The following is a 20552-nucleotide window of genomic DNA, read 5'->3' on the forward strand; positions in this document are numbered from 1 at the left end:
TGGTATATATCTCTCAAGAACAAATTCATTTTGCTCAGAATTACTTTTGCTTTGTGCAGCAGCATGGGAAAAGACAAAAAATCCCTAATATGCTTTACTCAAACTTTCATTGTTATCCTCTCCTTGCCAAAATGATGTCCAAATATGTATTTGTTTGTTTCCCTTGATCTGAGGTTATTGATACTTTTAAACAAAGGGTATGATCCACGATTATTGGTGTAATGTAATCCAATAGATGCCTATAAATTGGATTTTTTTTATCACATTAAAAACAGTAAAAAGAAATAAGAACTGGCTACAAATATAATATGTTTCAAACTATACAAAAGGAAGAGAATTCAGGATACTGGAAGTGATTGCTGAATTATTTAATGGGAACCTGTCACCAGGTTTTTCACATATTATGTAGGGCCAGCACCCGTACTTCGTCCATACAAATATGTGACAGACTTTTTACTTCCATATGTCGTAACAGGACTCATCACTCTCCAGCATCATTCATTGGGCATTTGTGGCAATTGTCCGAAGTTGCTTGGTGAGCGGTGAATACTGTTGGTGTCACTTACATGACACAAATTAACCCCTTAAGGACCAGGGGTATTTTCATTTTTGCGTCTCCGATTTTTACTCCCCTTCTTCCCAGAACCATAACTTTTTTTTATTTTTTCCATTAATATGGCCATTTGAGGGCTTGTTTTTTTTGTGGGACAAGTTGTTCTTTTGAACGGCACCATTGGTTTTGCCATATAAGTCTACTGGAAAACGGGGAAAACATTTAAAGTTCGGTGAAATTGCAAATAAAGTGCAATTCCACAAATTAAGTGCAATTTTGTTTTGTTTGACTATGTTGACTACATGCTAAAATTGACATGCCATTATGTTTTTCCAGGTCATTATGAGTTTGTAGACATTTTTATATTTAACTGGTGAAAAAAAAAATCAAAAGTTTGTAAAAAAAAAAATAAAAATTAGTTGTCATTTTCCAAGATCCGTAGTGTCTCAGGTGTTTGTGATTTGGGATTGGGTGAGGGCTTGTTTTTTGTGCGCCGAGCTGACATTTTTATTGATACCATTTTGGTGTAGATGCGACCTTTTGATCGCCCATTATTGCATTGTAATGCAATGTTGTGGCGGCCAAAAAAAACGTAGTTCTGGCGTTTTGATTTTCTTTGCATTATACCGCTTACCAATCGGATTAATTCTTTTTATGTATTGATAGATCAGGTCAATTCTGAATGCTGCTGTAAGCAGAAGTACCGGGCTGGGTGTACATATCTTGTGCCTGGTCCAGAACTGTTGGGGCTGTCTCCTCTATTGTCCAGGGGAAAGCTTAAGCACCCAGAACGACCTTTGCACTCCGTAGCGGGGGGCGTGGTTAGCTCAGGGAGAGTGGCCTGTGCACAAAAGCGTTCAGACTTGGCGGGAACAGACAGCGCGTGGCAAGGAGAATTGAGTGCTCCATCCCTGCAGCACCAGAGCAGCGCAGGCCCGCCACTGAGTATCCCCTCGGCCACCCGCAGATACTGTGGACAGAGACTTGGGGTGCCTCCACTGGCTCTCCCAAACCAGGGTGCCGAACATTGTGGGCCTGCTTACTCATACAGCATCAGAGAGACCGGGTACGTAACCGTGAACTGTGCCCTGACTCCCAGGTCCATATCTGCCAAACCAAAGTGGGCCTGAACAGTGTTGCGGCCCACACCTTACTTGCGACCACTCTCCCAGATCAGGAACCCTGCATAGGGTAATGGAGGCTGACTTTCGCCGTCAAGACTCCACCGGATCCTCGCTTACCTCAGGACTCCATCGGAACAAGCCTTCACTGACTGTTGTCGGCATCATTACTCCGTGTTGTTGAATCCAGCACCTGGAAGTCGACTGACCCGACAAGCTATCCTTTAAGAACTCGTTTCCACCTGATCATCGGTGTTGTTTCATTCACCTTATTTCCTTGTTGTTTTTTCCCCATTATTGTAATAACCCTGCAAAACTGCTTAACTCCCTGCCTGGAGTATATCCCTGTTCAAGTAAATACGTTAGCCCTTGATCTGTCACTGCATCCCGCAACCTGCTCTCACGGCGATACCAAATATGTGTATTTTTTATTTTTATTTTATTGTTTTATTTTGAATGGGGCGAATGAGGGGTAATTTGAACTTAGATTTTTTTAAAAATATTTTTAAAAACATTTTTTTTTCATTTTATACTAGCTTCAATAGTCTCCATGACAGACTAGTAGCTGCGAACATCGAATTACTTGTGCTACAGAGAGCACGGCTTCAGCCCTGCTCTGTTTAGCAGATATGCACACTTACTATGATCGCAGATCGCTGAGTAGTGCTCATAGCAATCCAGCTATGACAACCACAGGGGTCTGCTATAGACCCCGGGTTGTCATACCAACCCATCAGCGACCCGCGGTCATGTGATATGGGCGCCGATGGGTGTAGTTTGCAACTCTCTTCTGGCGCGTGCATTTTAAATATCGCTGTCAGAGATTGACAGCGGCATTTAATATGTTAACAGCGGCGGGTGGATCACGATTCCACCTGCGGCTGTTAGGGGCACATGACAGCTAGTTAGATTAGCTGTCATGTACTGGAAACCGTGTGGGCTCTGACTTTCTTAAAGGTTATATCTTAACATTTATCACATATCTTGAGAGCATGTCCTGTGTCCCCCATGTGAATAGAGTAGTGGTGCACATCCATGACTACCACTCTATCTTCTGTCATGGGATCACAGAATCATAGAGTGTTAGAATTGGAAGGAACCTCCAGGGTCACCATGTCTAACCCCCTGCTCAATGCTGGATTCACTAAACCATCTCAGACAGATCTCTGTCCAGCCTCTGTTTGAAGACTTCCATTGCAGGAGAACTCACTACCTCTCATGGCAGCCTGTTCCACTCATTGATCTCCCTCACTGCCAAAAATCTTTTTCTAATATCTAATCTGTATCTTATCCCATTCAGTTTCATTTCATTGCTTCTTGTGCTTCCATGTGCAAATGAGAATAATGATGATCCCTCTACACTGTTTCATCCCTTCAGATAGTTCATGGAAGCTGTGGTCGTGTATGCATCCTACTGCTTCCATAGATCTATAGAAGTGAATGAAACAGTGGTTATGCACGCCCACCATCACCCCTTTCCCACAGGGGAGCAGGGCCCATGTTCTCCAGATTAAATAAACCCCTCTCAACTCAGTGGTTGGATCACCCGGAGATTTTTTAACCATTATACGTGTCATTGGTACTATTCCCGTAGACTCCATATTAGTCTCTTTTAATGTCCGTGATCTTTATACATCTATTACATACTCTACGGGCATACATAGTGTTCGCACACTACTTAGCAAGTCTACCATGTCGCATGAACAGATTGAACTAGTTATCAAACTTCTCCCATTGGTTCTAACACAGAATTTTTTCATGTTTGAAAACATGTTTTATCTTCAAGTTAAAGCTATGGGCTCAAATGTAGTGCCACCTTATGCCAATAGCTACATGGCAACCATCCACTCTTCATAACTCACGCTATCACCTGGAAACGCTACATAGACGACATATTTTGCATTTGGTCTGGCCCGAGTGACTCCCTTGAAAATTTCTTTCACCATCTAAATAATGCATGGGTAGGCCTGCATTTCACTATGACACACAGTAAAAAGGAGGTAAGTTTCCTAGATACCATGCAAATTGCCTCTTCAGAGAGGAAGAGGACTTGAACTTTATAGCGCCACCTGTTGGTAGTAGCGATCTTCCTCTCTGAAGAGGCAATTTGCATATTATTTTCCCAGACCACATACAGTTGTGGCCAAAAGTACTGACACCCCTGTAATTCTGTCAGATAATACTCAGTTTCTTCCTGAAAATGATTGCAAACACAAATTCTTTGGTATTATTATCTTCATTTAATTTGTCTTAAATGAAAAAACACAAAAGAGAATGAAGCAAAAAGCAAAACATTGATCATTTCACACAAAACTCCAAAAATGGGCCAGACAAAAGTATTGGCACCCTCAGCCTAATACTTGGCTGCACAACCTTTAGCCAAAATAACTGCGACCAACCGCTTCCGGTAACCATCAATGAGTTTCTTACAATGCTCTGCTGGAATTTTAGACCATTCTTCTTTGGCAAACTGCTCCAGGTCCCTGATATTTGAAGGGTGCCTTCTCCAAACTGCCATTTTAGATCTCTCCACAGGTGTTCTATGGAATTCAGGTCTGGACTAATTGCTGGCCACCTTAGAAGTCTCCAGTGCTTTCTCTTAAACCATTTTCTAGTGCTTTTTGAAGTGTGTTTTGGGTCATTGTCCTGCTGGAAGACCCATGACCTCTGAGGGGGACCCAGCTTTCTCACACTGGGCCCTACATTATGCTGCAAAATTTGTTGGTAGTCTTCAGACTTCATAATGCCATGCACAAGCAGTCCAGTGCCAGAGGCAGCAAAGCAACCCCAAAACATCAGGGAACCTCCGCCATGTTTGACTGTAGGGACCGTGTTCTTTTCTTTGAATGCCTCTTTTTTTCTCCTGTAAACTCTATGTTGATGCCTTTGCCCAAAAAGCTCTACTTTTGTCTCATCTGACCAGAGAACATTCTTCCAAAACGTTTTAGGCTTTTTCAGGTAAGTTTTGGCAAACTCCAGCCTGGCTTTTTTATGTCTCGGAGTAAGAAGTGGGGTCTTCCTGGGTCTCCTACCATACAGTCCCTTTTCATTCAGACGCCGATGGATAGTAGGGGTTGACACTGTTGTACCCTCGGACTGCAGGGCAGCTTGATCTTGTTTGGATGTTAGTCGAGGTTCTTTATCCAACATCCGCACAATCTTGCATTGAAATCTCTTGTCAATTTTTCTTTTCCGTCCACATCTAGGGAGGTTAGCCACAGTGCCATGGGCTTTAAACTTCTTGATTACACTGCGCACGGTAGACACAGGAACATTCTGGTCTTTGGAGATGGACTTGTAGCCTTGAGATTGCTCATGCTTCCTCACAATTTGGTTTCTCAAGTCCTCAGACACTTCTTTGGTCTTTCTTTTCTCCATGCTCAATGTGGTACACACAAGGACACAGGACAGAGGTTGAGTCAACTTTAATCCATGTCAACTGGCTGCAAGTGTGATTTAGTTATTGCCAATACCTGTTAGGTGCCACAGGTAAGTTACACAAATTAGAGAAGCATCACATGATTTTTCAAACAGTGCCAATACTTTTGTCCACCCTCTTTTTTATATTTGGTGTGGAATTATATCCAATTTGGCTTTAGGACAATTCTTTTTGTGTTTTTTCATTTAAGACAAATTAAATGAAGATAATAATACCAAAGAATTTGTGTTTGCAATCATTTTCAGGAAGAAAATGAGTATTAGCTGACAGAATTGCAGGGGTGTCAATACTTTTGGCCACAACTGTACGTTGTTTATCTTATCAAATGCCCATGCGGTCTCCTATATATTGAAGAGACGACACAACCGAATAGGGATCGAATTTCTAAGCACAAATCGACCATACTGTACGTTGTAAAAATGTCCTATTACCATTACATTCACATTTCCATGGAGCTGGGCATAATGTATCTCAACTCAAATACCAGATTATTGAACACATACACCCTCTGAGGAGAGGAGGCGACCACATATGGTTGCTAAAAAAGCGTGAAGCTTTTTGGATACATGAATTGCAAACTTTGATACCAAAAGGATTAAGCAGAGAATAAGACTTGTTATCATTTATTTGACTTCATCTCCTATATATCTTGTGAGGATTTATCATTCATTATTTTGATATGTGTTTATCACTGTCTTTTATATGATTAATTTTTTACTTGATATGTATTTTTGACTCTGTCACACCACCCTACTAATACGGTTATTCTTTCACAGAGTCGATTATATTGAACTGCTTGTAAAAAACTACACATCTTGGTCTCCCTCCCAAATCTCCTCCTAATTGACTGCTGGCATTCATTTCTCCATTTTTTCTCCCCCTTTTTTTTTCCTTTTTTCTCTACATCTTTACCAATTTGCATTTTTTATTTATTTTTCATTTCTCATCCTTTAGGGATTTTGCATTATTTAAGAATACCTTATTGTCCATTTACCTGTAAGGGTTGTCCATTCTATTCTCACAAACCCCTTTTTTCATATAGCGCATCATTAGGACACTAAACATTCACACATTAATGCTATTAGGGCTGCCTCCACACCATCTTGTTTATCCGTCCCTTAATACATCACACACAGCGTTTCTCCACTGTCAGTGGAATGCAAACAGTCCGACACTTCCTGCAGGTGGAACGTAATACGTCAATTCCAGTGACTTCATTTCTGGTTAGTGCGGTCTTTTCAGTACCGCTATGATATTTAAACAGCGTCTCATTTATCTGCCATGGCCACGGACAGTTTTAGCGGCTTCCACTGCCACCACACTTGAGTTCATATGCTTATACTTATACCCACACTATCCTATTCTTGGACCGTCATTGGGACATTTGTTCGTAATAATTTTTTATGCGTTACAATAGATTACCGGCCGAGACTGGAACACACCACATGGAACACTCTGGATAGAGTCCCAAGTAGAGATGAGCAACTTTGCCTTTTTTTGCAAGAGTCGGGTCGAACGAAATCGGCCGATTATTGTGAAAAGTCAAAGGCCGACTGAAGCACGAAACCCATTGCAAGTCAATGGGGAAGCAAAGTCGGCAGGGAGTGGAGGACAGTAAACACACCTACAGTGGCCATTTGAATGCCAAAAACATCAATTTTTATTCCTGAAGCTTGTCAACCTTAATTTACTTCATAATAATAGTTACGCACAGAAAAATGGGGGTTATTTGGCTAAAGTTGTGGGGGGGTAGGGCTGGCTCCAGGTTTTCATGTGCCCTGGGCCAAAGAGCGCCCCTTTAACACATACCACAACTCATGATGCTCCGATACGGCAGAGAAATAGCGGTATAGTACAATGAAAAATACTTCACTTTTTACATCTCATGACTGATATCGATTTTAAATTCTCCAATAGCTCCAAAAACGGACAGTATATTACTCCATACAGTATTATGGGCACCGCATAGTGCGCTATACAGAGTAATGAGGCCCATATATTTCTCCATACAGCATCATTGGTCCCATATAATGTTTGAAACAGTATATGATGAGCTCCACATAATGCTACAGTATATGTTGGTCCCCATAGATGAAGCTCCACTGTCTTATGGGCCCAAATAATGCTCCATATATAATGGGCCCCATTTCTAGCGCTCTAGTGTACAATGGGTCCTGTAAATGCTGCTCCAGTGTCTGATGTCCACCTTTGGAATGCTCCAGTGTATGGTGGGCCCCATATATCATTCTCCAGAGTATAGTGCTCCCCAAAAATTGGTGTCCCAACATTGAAAACAATTAAATAAGTCTCCTCGCTAGGGAATCCCTGTATTAGTCTGGACTCCTCGTCGTCCCCATCTTCCATCTCACTGCACTTGGCTGTTTAGGCAGAGGGCGTACAGACATGATGTCATTGCGCTCTCTGATCAGAATATCACAGTCAGGACACGCGGAAGATGTCATGGCGGTGGAGCAGGGAGAGGTAAGTATTTCAACTTTGCAAGTGCTGTGATCCTGAGCAAGCAGGGGGGGCCCACTCATTGGCGATGGCACTGGCACAGGGCCCCTCATAGTACGGTGGTGTGTGGCGGTGTGTCTGACGGCGGGTGGGCCCGGGCCCTCCCACCGGCAGAGACAGTTTTGCATTCTATGAGGGGCCCTATGCCAGTGCCATCGCCATGAGTATGCCCCCCCACCTGCTCAAGGAACCTGCACTTTCATCTGCACCTTCCTCTTTGTAACCGTGTAAGGTGGTATAGTATGCGGGAAGGGGAACCTGAGTTTCCTCAGGGTCAGATTCTGGCTGTGTAGAGTGTGAGGGGAATGTAGTGGTCTGGGTCAATGTACCAGCAGAATCATCTAGCAGTGGCTGGGCATCAGTGCACTTGTGGCGTCCCCAGGAGTACGGTCGCCATAGTGGCATTACCTTCCTCCTAGGGAGTGTGATGTCATGCTTGGGAGCAACGAAGGATCTCTCTAGCAGTTAAACCAACACATAACACATTTCCCACTCCAGGCCAGCAGGGAGACCTCTGAACCTGACTGCTGAGGAGCTGCTCTCTGTGGTCGGGAGGAGGTAAGTTAGGGCACTCTGTGCAGGGAAGGGGAAGAGTGTGGACGTGAGAAGGGGAGCTGGAGGTTGAGCAGAGTTAAGGCTCACTCCTAGCTCCAGCGCATGGTCCGGATTCCGGTCTCCGAGTTTGTAGGGACACTGACGTTCCTGCAGCAGAAACCGGAGGAAGTAGCAGCTGTAAATGTTCTGTACCCAACTAAGGCTCAGAGGCTCCAGCATCGACGTGTGGGAGCCAGAAGGAAAAGGCTACGGCTGCCTGCCATACGACAAAGTTCCAAAAGAGAGTCAACAGGGGGAACTTCATTGAACTCAGCACTGCGAGTACCTCAGATAAGCACTAGAACGGAGGCCACACTACCTATCTGCAGAGAGAGAATTCGAAATTGGCTTCCAGGCTGACCAACTCCTTCTCCATCTGTACTCTGCGTCCTGGACTGCACTTACCAAGTACAGGTAAAGGAACTGCACAACTGTGTCTGGCATCTTTCTACTGTGCCTGGCGCACGGCTCTGCTACATCCTGCACTGCACACCATCTACCAACTCTTTCATCTGCCCTGCGACTACGGCCCTACCTGTGCAGGGCTTCTACATCTTAGCTGCACCACAACATCTGTCCCAGAGAAGCGACACTGCAGCGCTGGTCAATCTAATCAGAAACCACAGGTGGCGTCACATATCATTCACCTATAAACGTAATTCACCCCTTTGCATGGACGCCCAGGGCCACGGAACGGGTCACCACCACCGTGACACATCCCTGTGAGACACCGGCCCGGTACCGATTAACCCCACTGCCCTGGCTGGCCACCCACACTCCATGTCAGATTCATCTTGGACTTGGGAATTCACGATTTAACTTGATAACCCAGGCATGGTATGATAGAAAGAGCTACATGGACTAATGTGAAGTGTGGCCTGCTGCATCATTCACTTTTGGTGGGGGTGAAGGACACAAGGAAAGGGGTTCTTCCTGACCAGGAGCCAGCACTTGACGACTCAGTGCTTGCATTTTTTGAAACTTCAGAAGAGGAGGGCATATTTGCTGGAGTCTGTTTCGGCAGTGTAAGCCAAAACCAGTTCCTCATGCTCTGCCTTTAAAAGCGGTTAACCTACTCCCAGAAAAGGTAGCCTTCCAGGCGTTCCGGAGCCAGACCAAGATGCAGGCTCAACACCTCCTGCCTTAGCTGCTATTGTGCTTTTGCCACTACCAGCAGATGCACCACCACCATCAGCACCAGCTGGCCCCCCCCACGCCCAAGTCCGCGGCCTCTTCCACCAAACTTCAAAATTTTGCAGAAAATAGACCCAAAATAACATCAGATATATGGCACTGTATCAGGAGCGTAAAGCTCTATTCAGTCAAAGGATAATTGTCAATCTCCCTATATATTCCATCAGTCACACAGAGATGCTCACAGGCTCAGTATGGATTAGACAAGAATATAAAAATTAGACAAAGTGTACAGTATCATCAGATAGCAGGTATATATAGTATAGTTTCAGAGGCGTATCTAGGCTTTCTCGCACCCGGGGCAAGAATTTGGTTCGGCGGCCCCCCCCCCCCCCCCCAAGTACATATGCGACTTGCACACTTGGCCATGTACCCACGAGCCGCTCTCCCTAATGCTCTCAATGTTCAGTAGAAAACTGAAAGCAGGATGAGAAGCTCGTTGTCACAAGACCATAACTATGAAAATCGCATATGAGTGAAGTGTCCATGTGATGACTACTGGAACCTGCAGAGCTGAATCCTGACATTGCAGCTTCTGAATTCTCACAATGAATGCACCTGCACACATTTAGGATTCTCCCTTGCCGATGTACAGTCATGTCAGCACAAGTATGTGATTTGTATACTTCTGGCCACATTCCGACTAGACGTGTCCGGCCTCGCTCAGTTCATTTTCATTGAGTGAGGCCACACATGTCTAGTCAGCATGTGACCGTATGTATGTAAATCACCGGCACGAGAGAATCCTGACAGCGTTCAGTGAGCACTGTGAGAATTCAGAAGTCTGCAGTCACATAGAATGACTGCAGACTCAGCACAAACTTGGACAACCCCTTTAATGTTCCTAACAAATAAAAACATGAGAATTAGCCAGTATCACAAATAATCTTTACATCCAGGTACATTATAGATGACGTCGTCTCTGAAGTCGTTCTCCTTTTCTTCTTCTTGTCCAGACCCCATGATGAGTTTTCTCATCCACAGCCGTCTCTGCAGACTTCCATCTTCTCCGGTCTTCTGCAGCAAATCTCCACACGATGCCCTTAAAGATAGAAGTGTCATTATAATGCCCCTAAATACAAATATCTGCAATATACTGTCACCTCTCACTATTCCCCTCCTTCCTCATACTGTCTCCTCTATCATCCCTCTGTTCACCATACTGTCTCCTTATATATTTACCCCTTCACTCTCTATACTGTCTGCTCACACATACCCCTGACTCCCCATATTGTGTCTGCACACATGCCATCACCCTCACTCCCCATACTGTGTCCACATACATTCACCCGTTCGCACCCCTTACTGTCTGCACCCATCCCCCATACTGTTTCCTCATACATGCCCTCATACATACATAGTCTTCATTTTGTGTCCTCAAATCTCCCCACACACATTAAATACCATCCCCACTCCAAATCCCCCCATCCCCAATCCCCCACACATTAAGTATCCCCGATCCCCACTCAATAACCCCTCGTCCCTACTCCCAAATCCCCCCACACATTATGTACCCCCACTCCAAATCCCCCCACACATTAACCTCCATCCCCACTCATTAACCCCCAATCCCACTCATTAACCCCTCCACTCATTAACCCCCATCCCCACTCATTAACCCCATCCCCACTCATTAACCCCATCTCCACTCATTAACCCCCATTCCCCTCATTAACCCCCCACACATAAACCCCCATCCCCACTGATTAACCCCCCACACATAAACCCCATCCCTACTCATTAACCCCCCACACATTAACCCCCATCTTCACTCATTAACCCCCCACTCATTAACCCCCCACACATTAACCCCCATCTCCACTCATTAATCCCCATCTACACTCATTAACCCCCCACTTATTAACCCCATCCCCACAGTAACCCCCATCTCCACTCATTAACCCCCATCCCCACACATTAACCCCCATCCCCACATTAATCCCCATCCCCACACATTAACCCCCATCCCCACATTAACCCCCACCCCACTCATTAACCCCCCACTCATTAACCCCCTTCCCCACTCATTAACCCCAATCCTCACACATTAACCCCCCATACATTAACCCCCATCCCCACTCATTAACCCCCATCCCCACAAATTAAACCCCCACACATTAACCTCCATCCCCACTCATTAACCCCCATCCCCACATTAACTCCCACACATTAACCCCCATCTCCACTCATTAACCCCCACACTCATTAACCCCCATCCCCCCACATTAACCCCCTTCCCCACACATTAACCCCCCACACATTAACCCCCATCCCCACATTAACCCCCATCCTCACTCATTAACCCCCACAATCATTAACCCCCATCTCCACTCATTGACACCCATCCCCACATTAAACCCCATCTCCACTCATTAACTCCCCCACTCATTAACACCCCCCATCTCCCATCTTCGGTGGTTCTTCAGCTCCACAGGGGAGCACACTTACACATGACATGATCACGCTGCTGACGTCGCTCTGACCCGGTGGTCAGAGCTTCAATTGTACTGGCGTCTGTATAGACGCCAGTACAATTGCTGCCTGGGAGCCGACGCGGCCTCCTTCTCTGCGCCGGCTGTCAGCTTGACAGCCGTCACAGAGAACAGCCGACTCACAGGATGGGGAGCGGCAGAACGCAGCCGCTGGGGGAGACACAGCGGACCGCTGCATTAGGCGGCCCAACTGCGCCCCCCCAGCTGCCTGCGCCCGGGGCAACTGCCCCGGCTGCCCCCCCCTGGATACGCCTCTGTATAGTTTAAACATTCTAAACCTCCGTAGATATTTGAGGAGGCACACACAGACACTCTCAGACTCAGTATTGGATTACAACACAATCTAAAAAGCCATAAAACGGTAATGGATCTGTATAGACGCCAGTACAATTGCTGCCTGGGAGCCGGCGTGGCCTCCTTCTCTGCGCCGGCTGTCAGCTTGACAGCCGTCACAGAGAACAGTCGACTCACAGGATGGGGAGCGGCAGAACGCAGCCGCCGGGGGAGACACTGCGGACTGCTGCATTAGGCGGCCCGACTGCGCCCCCCCTGCTGCCTGCGCCCGGGGCAACTGCCCCGGCTGCCCCCCCTGGATACGCCTCTGTATAGTTTAAACATTCTAAATCTCCGTAGATATTTGAGGAGGCACACAGAGACACTCTCAGGCTCAGTATTGGATTACAACACAATCTAAAAAGCCTTAAAACGGTAATGGATCTCAAGAGTACAGCTGTACACAGTGTAGGTGTCATTGTTGTCAATCTCAGTATTTATTTCCACAGTCAGAAAATAACTCTCACTTGGTCAGTTTGGATTAGACCAGAATATAAGATAAGATAATCCTTTAATCGTCCCACCATGGGGAAATTCAGAGTATTACAGCAGCAAGGCAGGAACAAGTACAGATACAGATGCATAAAGGCATTACATTGACAGTAGGTAGGTACATAAACAAAAAAAAAAGATATAACCGGACTATCACAACTTTGGATCTATCGGTTCACTGTTTGGGTCGTTCTCCGTTTTGGACAGTGCAGGTTATACAGCCTAACTGCAGCAAATGGGTAATGTATCACAAGCGTAGAGCTGTATACAGTGTTGGGGGTAATTTTTAAATGTACATCTAAATTGCAGGTGTAACCCATAGACACTCACGCTCAGGATGGATCACACCACAATATAACAAGAAGATCCGCAAGAAATAATCACACATGTGGGACAACGTTACAGGTGTCAATGATACATTAGAGTGTTGGTTGGAGGAGGACTTCCTGGCAGAAACGGTACAGTATCACCAGATACCAGGTATATATAGCATAGTTTAAACATTAACAATGTAGATCTATATATCAGGAGTAGTGTTGAGCCACCCCGCTAGTGTTTTGGTTCGTTGCACAGGAGGCAAGTTCGTCAAATGTTCGTCGAACCCCATTGAAAACAGTGGCAGGCAAACACAAACACATACAAACACATAGAAAACAATTACAAAACACCTTAAAAGGTGTCCCAAAGCAGACAAAATGCTCAGAAGACAAAAATAACATATGGAAAATGTCAACTACATTTAGAAAAGAGGTGGAGGAGTAAAAGGAGGAGGTGGAGGAGACACAGATATAGGCTTGTCATGCCCTTATGAAGTCAAGAAAGGCTGGAATAAAAATGTAAAATACAAACAAAAAAAAAATTTCTGAAATCGAACACGATCATATACCGTTGGACTTCCCACCAATAAATTATGCCAACTGCCGATCGGGCGGCGTTATTCCCACGAACCTCCAAACAGCGTCCATGAAGGCAAAGTGTTTGGTTTCCAGGGGCAGTATGATTGCAAAGCTGAACCTTAAAGGTATGTCCAAAAGGGCACCACCACCGGGAGTGGAGCCTGTGGCTTCATTGGACTCCAGCCGGGAAACCACAACCATGCCACCTAAAGAAAAGATGCACACATTGAAAGCTTTGTCGATTCTGTGTGTGGTGCGGTATGTCCGTTTGTAGTTGTGCTAGCGATTTCTCAGCTTTATTCCGTTAACGACCGAGACTCCGGCATGCCCCCACGGTATGCGTCAAGCTTACTAGAGGGATACGCGAGGCTCTGGCACGCGAGATCGAGCAATAACAGGTCTGTCATGCCCTTACATGTCCGGGGCTGCATGCGCGCTACACTGAAAGGACCAGTTTTTGTCGCTTACAGGTGCAGATAACCCGCTGAACACCGTTAGTAATGGGGATCTGGGATTCCAATTATTCCCCGCGAACGATGATTTCCCAGTATGTGCAGGTCTACCGCAATTCCGGAATTAGGCCTAACCGGCATTCCTGAAAAAATGAAAAAATTGCGTGTCCAAACCACAGGTGCTGTAGCTTGCTTAACAGCTCGGCAGCCGTTCTCAGGCCCAGTATGAATTCGACAACATTGTAGAAAGTTGATAAAGGGTACAGCTTCGCCAGATAACACATATATGTAGCATGGTTTACTCATTAAAAACCTATGTCTATATATCAGGAGGCAGGCTCAGACAGTCTCAGGCCCAGTATGGATTAGACGTGATTGGACAAAGGTGAGAAAGGGTAACGTATCACCGGATTACAGGTATGTATAGCATAGTTTACACATTAAAAACCTATGTCTATATATCAGGAGGCAGGTTCAGATGGTCTCAAGTCCAGTATGGATTAGACATGATTGGACAAAGGTGAGAAAGGGTAACGTATCATCGGATTACAGGTATGTATAGCATAGTTTACACATTAAAAACCTATGTCTATAGATCAGGAGGCAGACTCAGACGTTCTCAGGCCCAGTATGGATTTGACCAGATTGTACAAAGTTGAGAAAGGGTACATTATCACTGGATAGCAGGTATATATAGCATGGTTTAAACATTTAAAATCTCCGTGTTCTCAGTATGGATTAGACAACAATCTAAAAAGTAGAAAAAAGGAAATGTATTTGAACTGTACACCAGTATATACTTTTGGTGGTATTTATAAATCTTCATATATATTTCTGTCTCAGTAAGACAGTCCAGCCTCTCCGCAATAGGAAATGAGATGCATACAATTACTGACATAAAGTCTAGTGATTGCAGAAATCTAGGAATTACTAGTCACGGGAAAAACTTCCGTCACAATTCTCAGAGGCGATGCTGACCCTCAATTAATTTGTGTGTGGAGACAGCGGAAACATTTCTTTATGAAGAAAGTGTTGCTGTATCGCAGTACCGTTGATCCCATCACCGTTACTCATCTCCATTAAATTTTGATCACAGGGAGAGATGTAAACATGGTGCTCACTGCCTATCATGATCTGTCACATAACTTTGGAGTGCAAAAGACAGAAGCCACAGGCCGTAGGCGATTCTATGAGATTGGCATGAGAGGGCACATTTAAAAATGTGCACCGGAATGTCACACGTCTGTGAGTAGGAAAACTGTGAAAGCTGATGATAAACCACCACTGCATGTCATTGTGAGTCGACGTCCACAAGAAATGGAAGCCATTGATCATCTGAAGCTAGAGCCCGGCCAGCGGGACAGGGCATAGCTACGTCTTAACCATCATCTATCAGTTCAACAAATTTGTAGTGGCAGTCCCAGTGAAGGATTTGACAGCCCAGACTACACAGCGGAGGAGCAGGGAGAGGTAAACATTGCAAATGTAGTGGCCCTGTCCAAGCAAGGGGGCACACTAGTGGGCGTCGGTACTGGCACTGGGCCCCTCATAGTACAGCGATGTGTCTGACGGCGGGTGTGCACCCCCACCGTCAGAGACACTTGATTGCACTATGAGGGACCCTGTGCCAGTGCCCGCGCCCAAGAGTCGGCCTACCCACCTGTCCAGGGCAACGGCACTCGCACGGTTGCGTGCGCTAGGTGGTGACCCCGGCCATGGGGGGGGGGCTGCCCAGTTAGGCGAAATTGATCAAGTCCGAGGAAGAGGAGGACCAAAGCAAGCCATTTTTCTGGCAACCTATGTGTCATCTGGGAAAGGTGGGACAAAATCCTTGGAAACCCATGCATGGTTCATTTTAATGAAGGTTAGATCATCCACATTTTGGGTCGATAGACGGGTCCTTTTTTCTGTCAGGATTGATCCAGCTGCACTGAAGACTCTTTCCGATAGCACACTTGCAGCTGGGCATGCGAGCTCCTGCAAGGCATATTGTGCCAATTCAGGCCAGGTGTCCAGTTTAGCGGCCCAATAGTCAAATGGGAATGACCTGTGAGGGAGAACATCGATATGGGACGAGAAGTAGTTTGTAATCATAGTTGACAACTGCTGTCTCCTGTCACTTTCAATCGATGCAGTATTACCAGTCTTGTGAGCGAGACTTGAAAAATCGGTCCACAACATAGTCATGAAACCCCTGTATCCAACGCCACTTCTGATGTGTGCACCACGAACACCTCTTCCAAGCTGCCCCCGGCCCCTACGGCTCGTGTGAGAACTATCACCGCTGCTGTGTGCTGGGAATGCCTCAACCAACCGGTTTACCAGAGTTGCTTGTTTGTTAGACAATATTAGGTCAAGGTTCTCCTGTGGCATTATGTTTTGGATTTTGCCTTTATAGCGTGGATCCAGGATGTTGGCCAACCAGTAGTCGTCATCGTTCATCATTTTGGCAATGCGGGGGTCCCTTTTTAGGAACGCATAATCTGACATGTGGGCCCATGTTCCTGGTGTCAATGATGCACTGCGAGTGCTGGGTGGAGGAGCACTTTCTGGCAAATCCACATCCCTCCAGTCACGCACAAACCCTGTACCAGACCTTGCCACATCAACATTTTCTCTTGCCCCACGAGAAGCATCCTCCTCCCCTAAATAATTATCCCCATCATCATCCTCCTCCTCTTCCTCTTCTTCCTCCACCTCGTGCAGGAGAGGTCCCGGATCAGACAATGGCTGACTGTCATCAAGGCTTCCCTCCTCCTCTTCCTCCTCATCAACCTCGGCTGCAGACGCCTGCTCTTTAATGTGCGTCAACGTTTGCATGAGCAGACGCATAAGTGGGATGCTCATGCTTATGATGGCATCGTCTGCGCTTACCAGACATGTGCATTCCTCAAAACACTGAAGGACTTTACAGAGGTCTTTCAGCTTCGACCACCTCACACCTGTCAACTCCATGTCTGCCCTCAAAGTGCCTGCCCGTGTATCCTCCCACAAATGCATTACGGCCTGCCTCTGTTCGCACAGCACAACCATGTGCAGGGTGGAGTTCCACCTTGTTGCAACGTCGATAATTAGGCGGTGCTTGGGAAGGTGGAGCAATCGCTGCAGCTTCTACATACGACTGGAGTGTACCGGCGACCGGCGGATGTGCGAGCACAGTCTTCGAACCTTATGGAGCAGGCCTGTTAACTCCGGATAATTATTGAGGAAGAACTACACCACCAGGTTCAAGGTGTGAGCCAAGCAAGGTATGTGTCTGAGTTTTGAAAGGGCTATGGCTACCACAAAATTCCGGCCGTTATCACTAACTACCTTGCTTGCCTCAAGATGTAGACTGCCCAGCCATGACTCAGTATGCCGTTGAAAGTAGTCGGCCAGTACCTCCGTGGTTTGTCTGTCGCCCAAACACATCATCTGCAACACTGCCTGCTGATGCTTTCCACTAGCTGATCGATAGGGGGACACCTCGTGTGCAACACTGGCAGCTGCTGATGGAGTGCTCGTGTGACTGCGCTCTGTAGATGAGGTTTTGCTTCTGGAGGAGGAGGAGGGTCGAACGCCTACAGCCAACTGTTTCCTATACCATGGGCTAGGCAGCACTGTCCCACCACCGCTGTCCCCTGTGGACCCTGCATCCACCACATTAACCCAGTGCGCAGTGATGGACACGTAACGGCCCTGGCCATGCCTACTGGACCATGCATCAGTTGTGAGGTGCACCTTTCCACTCACTGATTGCTTGAGTGCATGGACAATGCGGTCTTTCACATGAAGGTGGAGGGCTGGGATGGCTTTGCGAGAAAAGAAGTGGCGACTGGGTAGGTCATAGCGTGGTACTGCGTAGGCCATGAGTTCGCGGAAAGCTGCGCTTTCAACCAAGCGATAGGGCATTATCTCTAACGAGATTAGTTTGGCAATGTGGGCATTCAAACCCAGTGTACGTGGATGAGAGGATGAGTACTTTCTTGTCCTACTCAGTCTCTGGTAGGGTGAGCTGGACTTGAGAGCTGCATATGGTGGAACTAGCGGTGGACATGGCGGACTGAGAGAGGGTTGATGATGGTGATGGAGTTGGTGTTCTTTCTGATGGCCTAGATTCAGTCTTTCGTTGATATAACATTGTGATTCCCTGACTGCTTTGGCGTTGCGACGACACCTCAACATTTGCTGCTGGTGGTGTGCTAACCGGTGGGCTTACAGTGGGGGAAAAAATGTAATGTTGCTGATTACCTTCTTTGGGAGCAGTTGCACATGTGGTATGTGAGGGTTGGTAGTCTTTCCACGCTTGCAAGTGTATGGTGGTTAAATGTCTAAGCATGCAACTGGTATTCAAATTTCTCAGATTTTTCCCTCGGCTAAAGGTCTTTGCGCACTTCTTACAGATAACCTTTGCCTGATCATTAGAATTTTGTTCAAAAAAGTGCCACACTGCACTCTTCCTACTATGGAAGACATTTTGAGGCCTTGCATGCTGTGCTATTTTGACCGTCTGGCCAAGCTGTCCTGCAACTCTTTTGGTTTTTGTAACCCGTTTTTGGACTGCTCCGGGCCTGCCAGATAACAGCTGTTGCGATGTCGATGCCTGCTGTGGATGCTCCTCCTCCTTTTCTGAGCTATTGGCAGCGGCACCCTCTTCCCCCAATGGATGCCAATCTGGGTCAACAAGTGGGTCATCCATCACCTCCTCTTCAATGTCATGTGCATCTTCCTCTGTGTCACCGTGTCTGGTGGTATAGTATGCGGGAAGGGACACCTGAGTTTCATCTGGGTCATTTTCTGGCTCAGTACACTGCGAGGACAATGTAGTGCTCTGAGTGATTGTACCAGCAGAATCATCTGCACTCCATGTCAGATTCATCTTGGCCTGGGTAATTCACGATTTGACTTGATAACCCAGGCATGGTATGTGAAAACAGCTCCATGGAGTAATCTGTAGTGTGGCCTGCCGCATCCTTCAATTTTGGTACGAGTGAAGGACACAAGGAAAGGTGTGGTTCATGACCATGAGCCTCCAATGATGACTCAGTGCTTTTATTTTTTTAAAACTTCAGAAGAGGAGGCGATAGAGCTGGAGGCTGAGTCAGCAATGTAAGCCAAAACTTGTTTCTGAAGCTCCGGCTTTAAAAGCGGTTTACCTACTCCCAGAAAAGGGAGGCTTCGAGGCCTTGTGGAGCCAGACGATGACGCAGGCTCAACACCTCCTGCATTAGGTGCTATTTTTCTTTTGCCACTACCAGAAGATCCACCACCACCACCACCAACACCATCATTACCAGCTGGCAACCCCCACCCACTTCCATGGCCTCTTCCACCACACTTCCTCATTTTTGGGGAAAATGTACCCAAAATTCCACCAACTATATGGTACTGTAAAACAAGGTACAAGGTGTATATAGTAGTGGGGAGAATTTGAAGATAGCTTCAATTTGGCCGTGATACCAGCCGGTACACGGTACTGTGTGAGGAGCGTACACGTACACCACTGTACGGTGTGTGTATGTAAAATTGTCAAGCTCCGTGTTTTTGTATGCGGACTGACACACGCTGTCTCTCTCTCGTTTTGAATGTAATCAAACAGCAGATATACGAAACTGTTTGAAAAACGGACAAAACTCTAAGGTGTAGGTCTGTAAGAACGGACAAACTCCTCGGCTTTTCCTTACAGAGTCACACACAGATTGTCAAGCTCCGTGTTTTTGTATACGGACTGACACAAGCTGTCTCTCTCTAGAATTGAATGTAATCAAACAGCAGATATACAAAACTGTTTGAAAAACAGACAAAACTCTAAGGTGTAGGTCTGTAAGAACGGACAAACTCCTCGGCTTTTCCTTACAGAGTCACACACAGATAGCTTCAATTTGCCCGTGGTAACAGCCGGTACACGGTACTGTGTGAGGAGCGTACACCGCTGTATGGTGTGTGAAAAAATGAACGCTCAGTACCTCACCAGGACAAAACAATAAAATTTGGATTGCTTTTAAAAAAGCAGTTTGAACACCAGTGTGCACACAGCAATGCAGGTAGCCTTAAAAGGCAGCCTAATCACCACCAGTGCTGCTGCACAAAAGCAAAAATCTTCACCTTTCACTGCACACTAACTACAGGCCCAAATGCATCTGCACTAATCCAGGGTGCAGTTGGGCCCAAATGGCTCTGCAAACTTGTGGCCTCTGTTCACACGGGATGCATTCTAGTTGGCACTGGGCAGCCCCCCTATATGGTGTTACTAAGAGGTTGTGAGCCAGAAGCCCCGCATTCCCTGTGTGAACATTGCCACATGCGGATTATTTTTTCTGCACTGGAGTACCACATGGCCAATCCCTGATTGTAGGCTGGCTGTTTCATTTGGTATTTATGCACCTGTGCAGCTGCCATTTTACTTGGGTCCGCTGCACCCTGGATTAGTGCAGATGCATTTGGCCCTGTCTGGTTCATCCAAAGACAAGTCTGCTGTCCCGACAGATGA

Source organism: Dendrobates tinctorius, unplaced genomic scaffold (genome assembly GCF_039654945.1).
Source record: "Dendrobates tinctorius isolate UK_male_01 unplaced genomic scaffold, ASM3965494v1 ptg000079l, whole genome shotgun sequence".
Classification (NCBI taxonomy): domain Eukaryota; kingdom Metazoa; phylum Chordata; class Amphibia; order Anura; family Dendrobatidae; genus Dendrobates; species Dendrobates tinctorius.